Source organism: Triticum aestivum, chromosome 3D (genome assembly GCF_018294505.1).
Source record: "Triticum aestivum cultivar Chinese Spring chromosome 3D, IWGSC CS RefSeq v2.1, whole genome shotgun sequence".
NCBI classification, from domain to species: Eukaryota; Viridiplantae; Streptophyta; class Magnoliopsida; order Poales; family Poaceae; genus Triticum; species Triticum aestivum.
Window position 1 is genome coordinate 186,350,191 of NC_057802.1, and position 14,787 is coordinate 186,364,977.

General features: G+C 46.6%; 1 long non-coding RNA gene across 1 annotated transcript; it reads right to left on the reverse strand.

The window, feature by feature from the left end:
- Nucleotides 1–3,357: 3,357 nt before the first annotated feature.
- Nucleotides 3,358–5,655, reverse strand: LOC123074469 (uncharacterized). Its single transcript, XR_006435971.1, has 3 exons — nt 5,463–5,655; nt 5,052–5,364; nt 3,358–4,092 (listed from the first exon to the last, which is right to left on the reverse strand). It is a non-coding gene; the product is annotated as an uncharacterized lncRNA (long non-coding RNA).
- Between the last annotated feature and the right edge of the window lie 9,132 nt (nt 5,656–14,787).

Here is a 14,787-nt window from a genome sequence, read left to right on the forward strand (position 1 = left end):
GGATCATATAGTAGTATGACCCATAATGAATTTTCGGTAAGTGCTTAGATATTATATCTCCTTTACTACATGATAGTATTGTGGCTTTTGATACATCTTTGTGCAACTTGTCTTTATTCTTTATCTTGGAGCTCATGTTTAATTCATGCGACACTGAATTATAAGATATGAATCTGTACAAAAGATTGTATGTTTATCTCCTCCATTGAAAATATAAGTTGATTGTTTATGTGCTCTCCTATAATTAGATTGCAGGGACAAGTTACCTACAAGGATAAACTAATTTATTATGCTAAATGGAACATGGGTATTTTCTTTGTTCAATTCTGCAAGTAATTTTCTTGAATTTTCTTTCCATAAATTTTGAAGCCGTACTTTTACATTATTTTTCAAACGGCGGGTCGACATGACTGTTACTGAAACCTTCTTATACGTATTTAGTGAAACAATTTCTTTGTTTATAGAATGGACATGGCTCCAGCCTATAGATCGTAAGACTTTATACTTCTTCAAAATGACTACATGGTTCTAATATGTGGATTTAAGTGGAATGAATATTCTCTTGGTCATATTTTGCAAGGTGACTGGAGTGGTGGAATAATCGCTTGCATGCTGAAGGTGTTAGCACACAAATTGTTAAAGATCGTGAGAAGATTATTCATTCGGTAGTTTAGTAGTTTATCAGTGGCTTTCACGGGAATTTGAGGTAACGCTTCTTGGAACCCTTTAGGTAGACTAGGTAAACCCTAGGCTTCTTGGTAGACTATGGCATCAACATTAGAAAACAACAATATAGCTCAGTCAAAATTGTACCAGTAAAAAAAACTACAAAGTACCTGATCTTGAACGTTAACATTTTCATTTGATTTTGAGATATTATGAATGGCAATTTTGTTCCGGTAGTATCAATATAGGATGAGATGGTCACCTGGTTATATTCATTTGCATTGAACAAGCTGAACCGGGATGTTGGCATTAGATCATCAAACCATCTACAAAATGCATGGTAAAAAGATGTGCAATGCTTATTGTTGTTCTCATTAGGAACTACAACTATAGATAGATGAACCATGGTCCGGAACAGATCAACAAACAGGTTGAAATTGCTTCTATATTATTTCTAGTGACAATACATAACAGAATGAGAAAAGGCAAGGATATACAACAAAGAAGGAGCACATTTACATGTTTGTATTTCTGCTTTTTCCTGTCAAGGATATAATTCAATGGGAGATAATTTATTATGAGTTTCTACCCTTTTCATTTGTGCTTCGTCGACATCTTACTTTTGCTTGGTCAAAGTTTAAAGTGCATGACAACTTAACTTGCTGCACGGGAGAAAGGTTGGCCAGAAGTAGGTGAGGTAAAAAATAAGTAGGCTCCATCTCTTTTACATCTGTTCAGGCTACTAAATTTAGTTCACTTAGTCATTTCAGTTTCACTTGTGTATGTGAAATAAATATTTTATAAAGCTTTATTTTTAGGGTTCAACTATCATTTGAAAGTCGAGTAGAGAATTAGAAGTGTTATAGTTAGCATTTAAAAGCTACATTTGATTACCAATTAGAACATAGATTTTGTTTCATTGTATTTGCAACTGCAGTATCAATTGGTTTTAAATTTCAGATAAAGAGTGATATTGAATTTTCACATATGCTTTTTTTATTCGTCATGATAACCCTGCCATTGCTATGGTTTGATTCCTGAAAAAAATTCCATGTCTTCAAAGCTATCCATACCCTTTGTACCGGTTTATTGTAAGTGTGCAGCTCACGGTAGAATATCCATTTAGTTCCCTGAATATTTTAAGATGATGAGCATATCAATTGCATTCTTTTTAATTGAGTTTGCACACATTTAAAAGCTACTGTTAACAGCAGCTACAGAAGCAGTCTCTAACTATTACCCTTTCCATTAATAACAAGGCATCAATGATGGAAGAACATTGCTGAAGGACTGGCAATAAACAACGATGTAAGAGCTATTGCTGAAGGACTTGACAATAAACAACAACGTAAAAGGGCCTCTTCGCAACTAGCTCGGCCTCCAACCTACTGACATCCCTTATTTCATTAAAAAAACACATACGTACGCACGGGCTCAACCACAGGCGCGACGTGCTGCCGCACCTTCCGCCTGCTAATTGTTCTTCAAGACGGAGAAGAAGCACTTCATCTTCATGCATTGTTGGTTGAAATTGAATGTGCACCCCAAGTGGCTCAATGTCATTACCAATTCCGTCAAGACCGCCTCCATAGCCAATGTAGATGAAGATGGTGATCCAACAAAAGGAGACCTTGCTCCGGCCATAAGGATGACTAGGAACCAAGGGGGGAAGTGGGAGGAGGAGAAGGATAAGCAAGGGGCGACCGCCAAGATGATGGAGAGGTACGAGGACATCATCGCAAAGGAGGAGGCATGCGTCAAGCGCAATGGCGTGGAGGAGAAGAAGGCCGAGAGGTTTGACAAGTCCAAGGTGGCGCAAGAAAAGAAGATCAAGCTCCAACAGAAGAAGGTTCAGCTTGACTGGTTCGGAGGACACCAAGATGTTGACCATAAATATGCTGGAGTTGGATCCCGATGCAGCGAAGATCGTGCAAGCTTACCGTGCTAGGATGTTGAAGTGCTTGGCAGCCAATTCTGAGGAGTCGGACGTACAGTGAAGAATTTGACATGGACAGCCGGACTGGGAGGCAAAAAGTAAAGTTTTTTGCACAAACCGACAACTTTTAGGATCGGCTGCATATAAAAAACTTATGAACATCCGACGCTTTTTGGTTGTGATTGCATATGTTTGCACTTATATTTACTAAATTTCTATTGATCTACATATGCTTCTCAAATGGAGGAGGCCGGAACCTGGGCGGGCATTTGATGCACCGGGTTGGATGGATTTGATGCATCGGGTTGGATGGATTTGATGCACCGGGTTGGATGACACTTGCCTACCACTGTCCGCAGACAAGTCCAGATATGTCCACGTACGTTTGGCGTTGGAGTTTCCCTAATGGGGCTAGAACTAAGGAGAGAAACATAGGCCTGCGGTCTTTCGTATATTATTATTTATTTGGTGACACTTGCCTTGTCGTTCACTTGTTGAAACAATCATTTCATGACTATGGCATGTCATGGTGCTGTTAGCAGTGCTCAAAGCAAAGATCATGAAGCTGCACGCACAGAGATGCTATGGAAATCATGAAACATAGTTCCCCAGACCAGAGAGAATTGTGTGGGTTGCACTGCATGAGATAAGAAAAACTTGATGTTTTGCGGAAATTCATTATGGGTCATACTACTATATGATCCTATTATCTAAGTCGTTGGTGCATATAGGGATCAGTGCACACTATTGTATATGCTTGAGTATTTCGGCAGGAAACAACATTATCGAACAGTGCCGCTGCGCCTTGTCAGGTAGCCATTATTGCTGGAGCCGACCATGGTCTTCTACGGTCCCGACGTTTGCTCATCTTCTTGGACCGGGTTCTTGTTTCCTGGATGTGTGTGGTGGACGTGAGTCGTACTCCATCCAATCCAATTTATTACATCGTCCTTCTAACACACCCCTAGCAGCCATTTCCTGCACCCCGCACTGTTTCCAATTCACCAAAGTATAGCAATGGCGACATCTTGTTCTTCGTCTCCCATAGCAGTGAACACCATATCCTCGCCGCCGTCGTTATGTCTTGGAGACATTTTTTTCGATAGAGGGCGACTTTATTATCTCAAAATGTAGCATCAAGCGGATACAAAGCATTATGAGTAACACCCGGCCTCTGCGTAACTAAGATGCACACAGCCAAATCCAAAAGTCTGACAAAAATTCATGAAATAAAAATCGACAAATCGGCAACAGTAGAGTCCTTTAGACCGACACTATGCCTATGTCGAAGAGGTGGTGGATCGATCCGTAGGTTATGCTACCATCCATGTTGGGAAAAAAAACCTCCGTAGCCACCTGCTCCAATCGCGTACACACCACCATGAACAGCAGTTGGTACTCCGGCCGTTGTAGCAAAAATTAAGGCCGCCCTACAAGTGCATCTTGTGGAGGGTATATCGCTGCTTCCAGCACTTACACCATACTTGAGCCTGTGTACCAATTATAGCTTCAGATTTTCTCTTGATAAATGTGTAAAATGAGTATGTATCTTAGGTGTTTAATCTTTGAATCATCACCGAGCCTTGCCCAAAATTTTAGCTCCAGTTTTTATATCTAGTTGGACGTAAGGGTATCTACTTTGTAATGAAGTGAATGAAGTCGGCAGCAGCACACACACACTTGCAAAAATTTGATTCACTTGCTTGAGATTTGCACTCCTATGGTCAAACTAGCAAAATGAAAGATACACCAATTTAACAAATATCGACAACTTTATGTCTTGCTATCAAATTAATGTATGTAGATTTAAGATAATCAATTTTATGATACTAATCATTATTGACTAATTGTCAAAAGTTTCACAATCTAAAAACACCCACTATTATTCTGTAAACCCTACAATTGTGAATGTTTGCACTAAGAAAAAGAAGGCACATGTTCTCCCACTTTTGTGAACTTCCGAAGATTCTAAAATATTGTGAATGTGCAAGTAAACTATATGTAACTTCCTGGTAGTAGATAGAATATACACTATTATATGCTACCTATTTAATTTTACACATATGCAACTCAATATTGCTATGACATATTACTTGCAAATTCTTGAAACAATGATGAGAATTTTTTTCATTGTATACAACAGATTCTAACATTCAGAGGACACAAGTTGGTATTTTTGGAATGATTTGTTTTTTTGCTTTTGCTTAGGACTGCGATGTTTGGCATCCCTTAGTTCAAATTACCAAATAACAGTTTCATGTTCATCCATGATAATATGTTAGTTCACATTACCATCATAATCTCCGAACCTAACCAAATGTCTGCTATGATTTTGGCATCTATAATGATTGGCACATCTTAGTTCACATCACTGTGATCGTTAAATAACCAAGGAAAAAGGAAATACTTTTTATTAAAAAGGAAATACTTTTAATGAAATCTGGCATACCATGGGGTCAAGGAGCCAGCTAAGGCGAAGGAGAGCGACCGAGGAAGGATGGTGAAGCTAGCAGCTCAGCCGACAGGGAGAAGCCGTGGCGGAGAAGGTGTGGTCTTGCTAGGGAGATAGGTCGAGTGTTCGCCACTCATGCTGCTGCACTACCGATGCCCAACTTTGGCGGAAGTTCCTCCCAAAATCCCAATGGCCTCCACCTTTACCGATCTTCTCCAAAAGCAACATGTCATGCCAGTCGCCAGTCCTCCCATGGTGGCCGATGGTAGATGGTCCCACCTTTGGGGGCTTTCTCCTGCGTCATCTTCACCTGCGCAAAGAAGCAAGGACTGGGACATGTAAATTGGAGAGAGGAGAGGCAGACAGAACCAGAAGAAATTGAGGGAGGGGACACAGAGGAGAGGGCACCTCTTGTTGCGGCACCGCTCCACTGCGGATAGGGAAAGAGATGCTAGATGAGAAAGAAAATGGCCGAGGCTTCATGAAGGATCGTCATAAGTGGCGACTGCAGTATGAACGGTCCAGCACATCAGGAGAAAAGAAGGCAAAAAACCGGAGGAAGCAAAAGCCAAAGACAGGAGGAAGCCAAAGGCAAAACCAAGGACATGTGTCACTCCCGGATGAGCCAATGCCCAACACTAGGAATGCACAGGAGGAGGCCTAGCTTAGCAGCTCTAATTATTGTATATACTAGATGACCCGTTGCGCCCTTGGCGCAAAGACCAATTGCAGAAAAGAGGCTAAGCAGCCTATAAACAACATGTTTTATGAATGATCCGCAAAGGGCAAATAGCAAATGCAATTGAGAAGTTACGTGAACTATTTGAAGGATATTTTGTTTGAATTATCTGAAAGTGATAATGTTCATATTGCGTTTGTTTTTGCGCTGTATTTATCAATTACAGATAATGATTAACGTTGCCCATGGCTTTCTTTGGCGATAGATAAGCTATTTGCTTGAGCAGGTGAATGGATTCTAAGATTTGTTTTCATGCTCCGGCTTTATTCATTATGAAACTGTTAAAATAACCATGAGTTTAAATGGGATTGTTACTGAGTACTAGATCCTTATGTATGATGTTGATCTTTTACACCTTTGATGCAAAAAACTAGCAATATCATTACTATTTCGGGTATGTTGTCGATGGCCGGCGAGTAGATCACTCGGTACAGCACTACCACCCCCACCATCAAGGACCACCGAGAAATCTACATATTGAGGAGGGCTATAGAGAGAAAGTCGTATCGAGAGTGTGTGAGTGAGGCACGAAGACACAATTAGCGAGTGTGTGTGTTTGAGAGACAAGCCAATAGATAGATTAATATCAAGACCAAAGTGCCCCCCTACTCCTGTCTTTGCTGGGTGGGGTGGGGTGGGGGGAGAACACTGGTACAACGAGGTGCTATACAAACGGTTTTAACCCCTTTCCGCGACGGAATTTGGAACCGTCGCCAAGTGAGTGTGGGCGATAGGGGGTCCTTCCCACACGACCCAGAAACCGTCGGGGATAGGCCCTCCTGGCACACACGCTCGGCAAAATGAGGTCGTGTGCGACAGGGCAAGGCATCGAAACCCAATCGTTTCCGTTCATATGTACTGAGGGAGTCCTGGACTAAGGGGTCCTAGGGCGTCCGGCCTGTTACCTACTGGGCCGGACTGATGGGCTGTGAAGACACGAAGACTGAAGACTGTACCCGTGTCCGGATTGGACTCTACTTGGCGTGGAAGGCAAGCTAGGCGACCTATTATGAAGATTCCCTCCTATGTAATTGATCTCATGTAACCCTAGATCTCTCCGGTGTCTATATAAACCGGAGAGCATAGTCTGGATAGGACAGATTCATTACCATATACTCATAGGCTAGACTTCTAGGGTTTAGCCATTACGATCTCGTGGTAGATCAACTCTTGTAACACTCATATTCATCAAGATCAATCAAGCAGGAAGTAGGGTATTACCTCCATAGAGAGGGCCCAAACCTGGGTAAACATCGTGTCCCCCGTCTCCTGTTACCATCGATCCTAGACGCACAGTTCGGGACCCCCTACCCGAGATCCGCTGGTTTTGACACCGACATTGGTGCTTTCATTGAGAGTTCCACTGTGACGTCGCCAAGGAGGTTGATGCGCCTTGTTGTCAAGGATAATATCATCTCCGGAGGAGCCCTGGCCCCGGGCCAGACCCTCCGGCTCGGCCCTTAAGCCAACGATGACCTCTCAAGTCTTCGAAAATCGCCTCCGTGTTGATCCCGAATACTCCGCCCGCATGGATCCAAAGCAGTTATCGTCGTTGAATGAACTCCTGGATCGCATGGCCGCCTTGGGGGTCACTACAGACTATGATCGGGTCGGGCTTAAACCCGACCAGAGAGAAATTAAAACTCCACCGATCACCCATCAGATAGCGGTAGTCGAGGAGCGGAGCAACTCTTCTACTATATTGAAGACGAACTATATTCGGGTATCCGATCTCGAGGAGCCGGATATTTTCCGGCAGAAAACCATACCACTTCCTCCGAACATAGAATCGGAGGACGGGCCTAAAAAATCAGTCGATATCCCGGAGCCCGAACTGTCCGGCCCGGTAGACATCCAAACTCCGGATCCAAAATCGGGTCAGGGTTCGAATTCAATTCCACCCACCCACCCGGACATAGATGCTCTCAGGAGCATCAAACAACAGACTCAGGAAGCGGTCCACCACTTCTGGGCCAGATTCCTCCTTGTTAAAAACAAGGTAAAAGACTGCCGCGACGAAGACGCGATAGCAGCATTCTGCAACAACTGCGCGAACGAAGGTATCCTTAACGCCATCAATCGCCGCCGCATACCAAAGTTCGCTGACCTAGCAACTATCGTATAAAAGTACATCGCGATGGAAAGCGCCTGGAAAACTCACGCAGCTTGCTGGGAACCACCTCGGCTCCCCCCACAAGCGAAAAGGACGCGCCCCCATGGCACGCCTAGCCGAACAGTCAAAAACATAAACCCATTACGTTGCACGGCACCGTTCTGGAGGGATGGCTCAATAGCCCATGCAAAATACACACGACGCCGGATACCGTGGCAACCCACAGCCTTAGAGCATGTTGGATACTTCGGCAGGTAGCCAAGAGCGGCGAGGACATCCTTATCAAGGACACCCCAGAACAACACCCTCCAGCAAACGACGACAATAGAGTATTGGCAGTCTTCGAGACATTCGCTTCAAACAACAAGCGTAAAAGGGCCCTGCGCGATCTCGCCGAAGTTTGCCAGGTCGCTGCAATTGACCCCTGGAACGACACGGCCATAACCTTCAACGCCAGTGACGAACCTAAATACAGAACAGTCCGAGCGCCAGCTTCCCTAGTCCTCAGTCCCATCGTGGACGACTTTCGACTTACAAAAGTCCTCATGGACGGCGGCAACGGACTAAACCTCATTTACGAGGACACGCTCCACAAGATGGAAATAGACAGGAGCCACATCGAGAAAAGCAGCACAACCTTTCGAGGTATCATTCCCAGCCGGGAAGCTCGGTGTGCAGGAAAAATTACACTTGATGTGGTGTTCGGCACGCCGGATAATTATCGGTCCGAAGAAATAACTTTCCAGGTGGCCCCTTTCAACAACGGGTACCACGCCCTGTTAGGGCGAGAGGCCTTCATGCGCTTTCAAGCCATACCTCATTATGGGTATATGAAGTTAAAAATGCCCGGGCCTAATGGAATAATCACCCTCGTCAGCGATCCGGACATAGCCCTCCACGCCGAGAATAAAACCGCATCCTTGGCCCTCGAGGCATTGTCCAAGGCCCTTGCGGCCGAAGAACTAAGCGCACTACGCTCCACCGTGGATAAGGACGATGTGATCCTGGACAAACGACCCAAATCCACCTCGTTCAAGCCAGCAGAAGAAATAGTCAAATTTCAGGTCCATCCAACAGACCCGAAGAAGACAGCGTCTATCAGAGCGCAACTCAGCCCTGCAGTCGACGCCGCACTACGAGACTTCCTGCGCGAAAACTGGGATATATTCGCCTGGCATCCTTCCGATATGCCAGGAATCCCGCGCGAGTTGGCCGAACATAGCCTCAACATACTAAAGGGATATAAGCCGGTCAAGCAAACTCTATGGCGCTTTCCCGAACCCAAACGACAAGCTATGGTGGAGGAGCTAGCCAAACTCATCGAGGCCGGATTCATCAAAGACATTAAACATCCGGACTGGCTGGTAAACTTGGTAATGGTACCAAAGAAGGATAAATCCTGGCGCCTATGCGTCGATTTCAAAGACCTTAACAAGGCTTGCCCTAAGGATCCCTTCCCTCTTCCACGCATTGATCAAATCATTGACGCTACCGCAGGCCACGACTCGATGTGCTTCCTTGATGCATATTCTGGATACCATCAAATCAAAATGAAGGAGTCCGATCAAGCCGCAACAACATTCATTACACCATACAGGCCGTTTTGCTTGAACACCATGCCCTTCGGGCTCAAGAACGCCGGCGCCACCTACCAGCGCATGATCCAAACATGCCTCGAGAAACAGATCAGCAAAATAGTGGAGGCCTACGTGGACGACGTCGTCATCAAAACTAGACACGTCGAAACACTAATAGACGACTTGCGTCTCACATTCGACAACCTCCGCACATACGACATCAGGCTTAACTCGGAAAAGTGCGTCTTCGGCGTCCCCGCCGGTAAACTATTTGGCTTCATCGTTTCCAATAGAGGAATTGAAACAAATCCAGCCAAAATCCAAGCTCTGTCACAACTGGCTGCGCCAACCGAACTCAAGCAGGTCCAAAAACTCACTGGGTGCGTGGCAGCTTTAAGCCGCTTTATCTCCAGGTTGGGAGAAAAGGCGCTGCCGCTCTATCGCCTTCTACGGCGCACCGATAACTTCGAGTGGACGGACGCGGCGACGGCCGGACTGGAAGAAATAAAAGCCCTTCTGGCAAGCAACCCAATCCTGGCCGCGCCAAATGCCGGCGAACCAATGCTCTTATACATATCAGCAACACACCAGGTGGTGAGCGCCGTACTCGTCGTGGAACGAGAACAGGACGGACACAAATTCTCGCTCCAGAAGACGGTATACTACGGATCCACCGTCCTCACACCACGCAAATCCCGGTACCCTCATTATCAAAAAATAGCATATGCAGTCTTCATGGCATCTCGAAAATTGCGACACTACTTTCAAGAGTGCTTTATCACGGTGGCCTCAGAAGTGCCCCTCAACGATATAATTAACAACCGGGATGCAACGAGACGGATTGCCAAATGGGCCATTGAGCTCCTGCCATTCGACATCACGTACAAACCACGCCGAGCCATCAAATCACAGGTACTGGCTGACTTCGTCGCCAAATGGACAGAAGCCGAACTCCCTAAAGACTACGGCGCGTATTCCAACTAGGTGATGCATTTTGACGGCGCCAAGATGTTGGCAGGGCTAGGGGCGGGCGTCGTATTAGCGTCCCCCACAGGAGATATCTTCCAATACGTACTCCAAATATTATACACAGACTCCAACAACGCAGCCGAATACGAGGCCTTGCTACATGGCCTCCGGATGGCCGTATCAATGGGCATACAACGCCTGGAGGTGCGCGGAGACTCAAACCTCGCAATATCCCAAATTAATGGAGACTTTGATGCCAAAGATCCAAAGATGGCAGCTTATTGCAATGCTATCTTGAAAATGTCGGCTCGGTTCAAGGGACTCGAATTTCACCACATTGCCCGCGAAAGTAATCAAGCGGCAGACGTCCTTGCTCGCATCGGTGCTAAGCGCGACCCCGTCCCACCTAACATCTTCCTCGAAAGGCTCTTTAAGCCCTCCGTGGTGTGGCAAGGGGGAGACAACAACGACAGTCCCGTTCCGAACACAAACACAGATAACGAACACGCCGATATCGTCGGAGGCTCAGCCACCGAAATAACACCCTCAGCTCAGCTCATAATGGCAATAATTGCCCCGTGGACCGAACCATTCTTGGCCTACTTAATAGGAAGGAGCTCCCAGAGCATCAGAACGAGGCTCGCCGCATCATCCGGCGTTCGAAGGCCTATAAAGTTCACGAAGGAGAGCTCTACAAGAAAAGCACTACCGGAGTCCTTCAAAGGTGTATCTCCGAGGAGGAGGGGCGGCAACTCTTGGAAGAAATCCACGCCGGTCTTGGTGGGCACCATGCTGCAGCCAGAGCACTTGTCAGCAAGGCCTTCCGTACAGGATTTTACTGGCCTACGGCCGGGGCAGACACACAGGACCTTGTCCAGCGCTGTGTTGGATGCCAACTCTTCGCCAACCAAAGCCATATGCCCCAACCGCTTTACGAACAATCCCCATTACATGGCCCTTTGCGGTCTGGGGCTTGGACATGGTCGGACCCCTTAAAGGGGCAAGCCATAAGAAAAATATCTGCTGGTCATGGTGGACAAATTCACCAAGTGGATAGAGGCTAGACCAGTTAAAACGGTCGAGTCCGGACCGGTGATTGCATTTATATCCGATGTGGTACACCGTTATGGTGTACCACACAACATCATCACCGATAACGGTTCGAATTTCACAGCTGAGGAGGTGAAAAACTGGTGTGCTAATCTGGGCATTAAGCTCGATTACGCCTCTGTCTACCACCCGCAAACAAACGGTCAAGTCAAGCGACCTAATGGTCTTATTATGAGCAGCATCAAACCCAGACTAGTGCGGTCTTTGAAAGAATCAGACAAACACTGGGTCGAGGAGCTCGACTCCGTACTCTGGGGGTTGCGGACCACGCCCAACCGTACTACCGGATACACACCTTTCTTCATGGTGTACGGTGCAGAGGCTGTATTGCCCTGCGATATTATACATGACTCACCTCGAGTGCGCATGTACGAAGAGAAAGAGACCGAGTTGAATCGGCAGGACAACCTAGACGCCCTGGAGGAGGAGCGCGACGTCGCCAAAGCCCGTTCAGCATTTTATCAACAGCAGGCTCGAAGATATCAAAGCAGAGAAGTACGGGCCAAGACTTACAACGTTGGCGAACTCGTTCTACGCTTGCTGGAGAAGAAAAAGGACAAACTCAAGCCCAAATGGGAGGGTCCCTTCATAATTGACGAAGTTCTTACCGGAGGAGCGTACCGTCTTCGCGACGCATCAGACAATCGCCTAGAGCCGAACCCCTGGAACGCGGCCAGACTCCGAAGGTTCTATGCCTAGCGCCGAACCCTTTGTTAGTCTCCTTCTCCCTTATAGTTTCCATAACTCTTTCCCCCTTTTACACAATTTTTTTCACTTTAAAGCTCTCATTCGGCTCGACCGAACAGTGCTGACGTACACTTTTTTACATACGTACGCCCATTATACCTGGGGGCTTCTTTCACAGAAGCTTGTTAATATTACTTTCCGAGCTCATCACACATGCGCGTTTTTCCCGTATGTCTTTTCTTCACCATTATATGCATCGATATGACTTAAGTTTTGGCCAAGCTGGGTTGCCTGGCTCCTGTGCTTACCCCTACATTCCCGATTGTTCGGCTAGGTGGTAAAGGGAGCACCTCTGCGATTGTTACTGCCAGGTCATCCGGATGTGTACCTCAGACTGGGTGAAGCCGAAAGCTAGAGTTCTTAAGGGAATATTCGGTCGGCGGATGAAAAATATTTTTTGCACTCACTCTATTATGAACCCCCAGAAGCTATACACATTGTGCTTTTCACATCACAATTCGGACATGTCTACTAATGCATGCACACCTAGGGAAAGGAACCCTTAACGGAACTATTCTCCCTGGAAGATGTTTCTTACAATCTCAATGTAATATAACATAACTAGCCGGATACAACTTGTGTGTTCAAGCAACTATGACCCCTACGCTTAGTTTTCCACGCATACCCCGGCCTATTCGACCGCGACGGTATTCGGAAACACTCCGCACCTTCGGGTCCGGAGGTTGAAGCGAAAAGGTCTGCCATGACAAATGATATACAATTCGGCTAGAAATTCCACATGGTGAGGAAAGTACATAGTCACTTGGACTCAAACACTTCTGCCTCTATACCATCTAACATGCAATCTAATTTACAATCCTGCTGAGAATATTTGGCAGCCACCTCTACTTGGTCATATACTAAACTAACGGGAATTTCTTCCCCATTCGACCCTACCGGTCCGACCCGCACCATGTGATTAGGATCAAGCTTGGTATACCGAGTTTTCACCATGGCCCAAGCCTCTCGCGCACCCTCTCGGCAGGCAGATATCTTCCATAGCCGGATACGTCGCCGCGCTCCTTTAAACAACTCTACAAGATCCTCCATACTTCCTGGAGGGGAGGTGGATGGCCATAGAGCCTTGGCAACACTCCGCATCGCCAGCCGCGCCTGTTCGTGCACTTGCGACAGCTTTTGCAGCAGATCACTCGATGATCCGGACACCTCCTCTTTAGGATGGCCCGTTAATATACCTGCAATAATAGCTACATCAATTTCTCCTATCTCCGAACTACTTTCAAAATAGTTCAGATACATACTGAGTATGCCGCCTCGCAGCTTCTTGTTTTCCTTCACGGAATTGGCTAGCTGGGCCCGCACATCTTTCAGCTCTTCGCCTAGCTGGGTCTTGCAATCCTGGAGCTGGTTTTTCTCAATAATGGCCTGCTTCAGCACACGATCGCCTGTAGCTTGTAGCCTTTTGGCTTCTTGCTCATTCGCTTGCGCGACTTCCAACGCCTCTTTGAGTCCCCCTGACATTATGTCATGGTATAAGCAAGACTGTTAATATTCTGGGCATATAAGTATATTTTCTCGTTGGAGGGGAATATTACCAGGTGACGCCTTCTTGAACTCTTTTAGTTCGGCGGTAGCAACATTTAGCTGCGTCCGACATTGTTCCAGCTCTTGGGATAGCAGGTTGTTCTTCTCTGTAAGAACCTGGTCATACAACGGTCCTTAAATCAGTTGTACCAACTGCTTTCAGTCCCGGGGGCTACTGGCATAGGCTATCCTTTTTTGACAAAGTAACCTTACCTGCACATCTGTTAGATATTGCCTCGTGGCTTTTCTGAGCCCGTCTCGAGCAGCTCGGATGTATGCGTCGCCCGAGCTAAAGGCAATAAATGCCTCGTCCGAGAACTTCGGGTCTCGTAAAACAGCCCTGCAGCACCGATGATTCATGGCGCTCTCTACTTCCGAGTTGGTAACACACGTATTGTCCGAACCCTCGGCCGATGGGCAGTCCGGCTTTGTTTTTACATCGGCCCCCGTCTCCCCGGCCGCATCTAAATCTTGGTTGTTGGGAACGCGGCCGGCCGGACCCCCGGACACAGTTCATCAAACCTTTTTCCTGTAATCGAACAGGCGCATAAGTCACAGTCGGATACGGCCGCTGAAAAATATATTTATCCATACCTCCTCGACTAGGTCCCGGCGGTGCCTCCACCGGCCCTCCTCTTCGAAGGCCTGCCCGGTGCAGGAACCGATCTCCTCGGTATCATCGAACGCCTCCCCTGTAAAACGTGCGACAATGTGGTGTGTGAGGCAGAGTAAGAACACCCTTTCAAAAAAGGTGTTTCTTGATTACTTACCTGTGAAGCAGGAAGAAGACCAGGGTAATTGGCGATGATGGCCACTTCCGTGCCATCATAGCTCGTCTGGTAAAACACCTCCTCCGCGAGCACCACAAATATATCTGGATCCTCTTCGAACCCGGGATCAAGCTCTCGGTTGTGGTCCTCCGGCTGTGGGGCG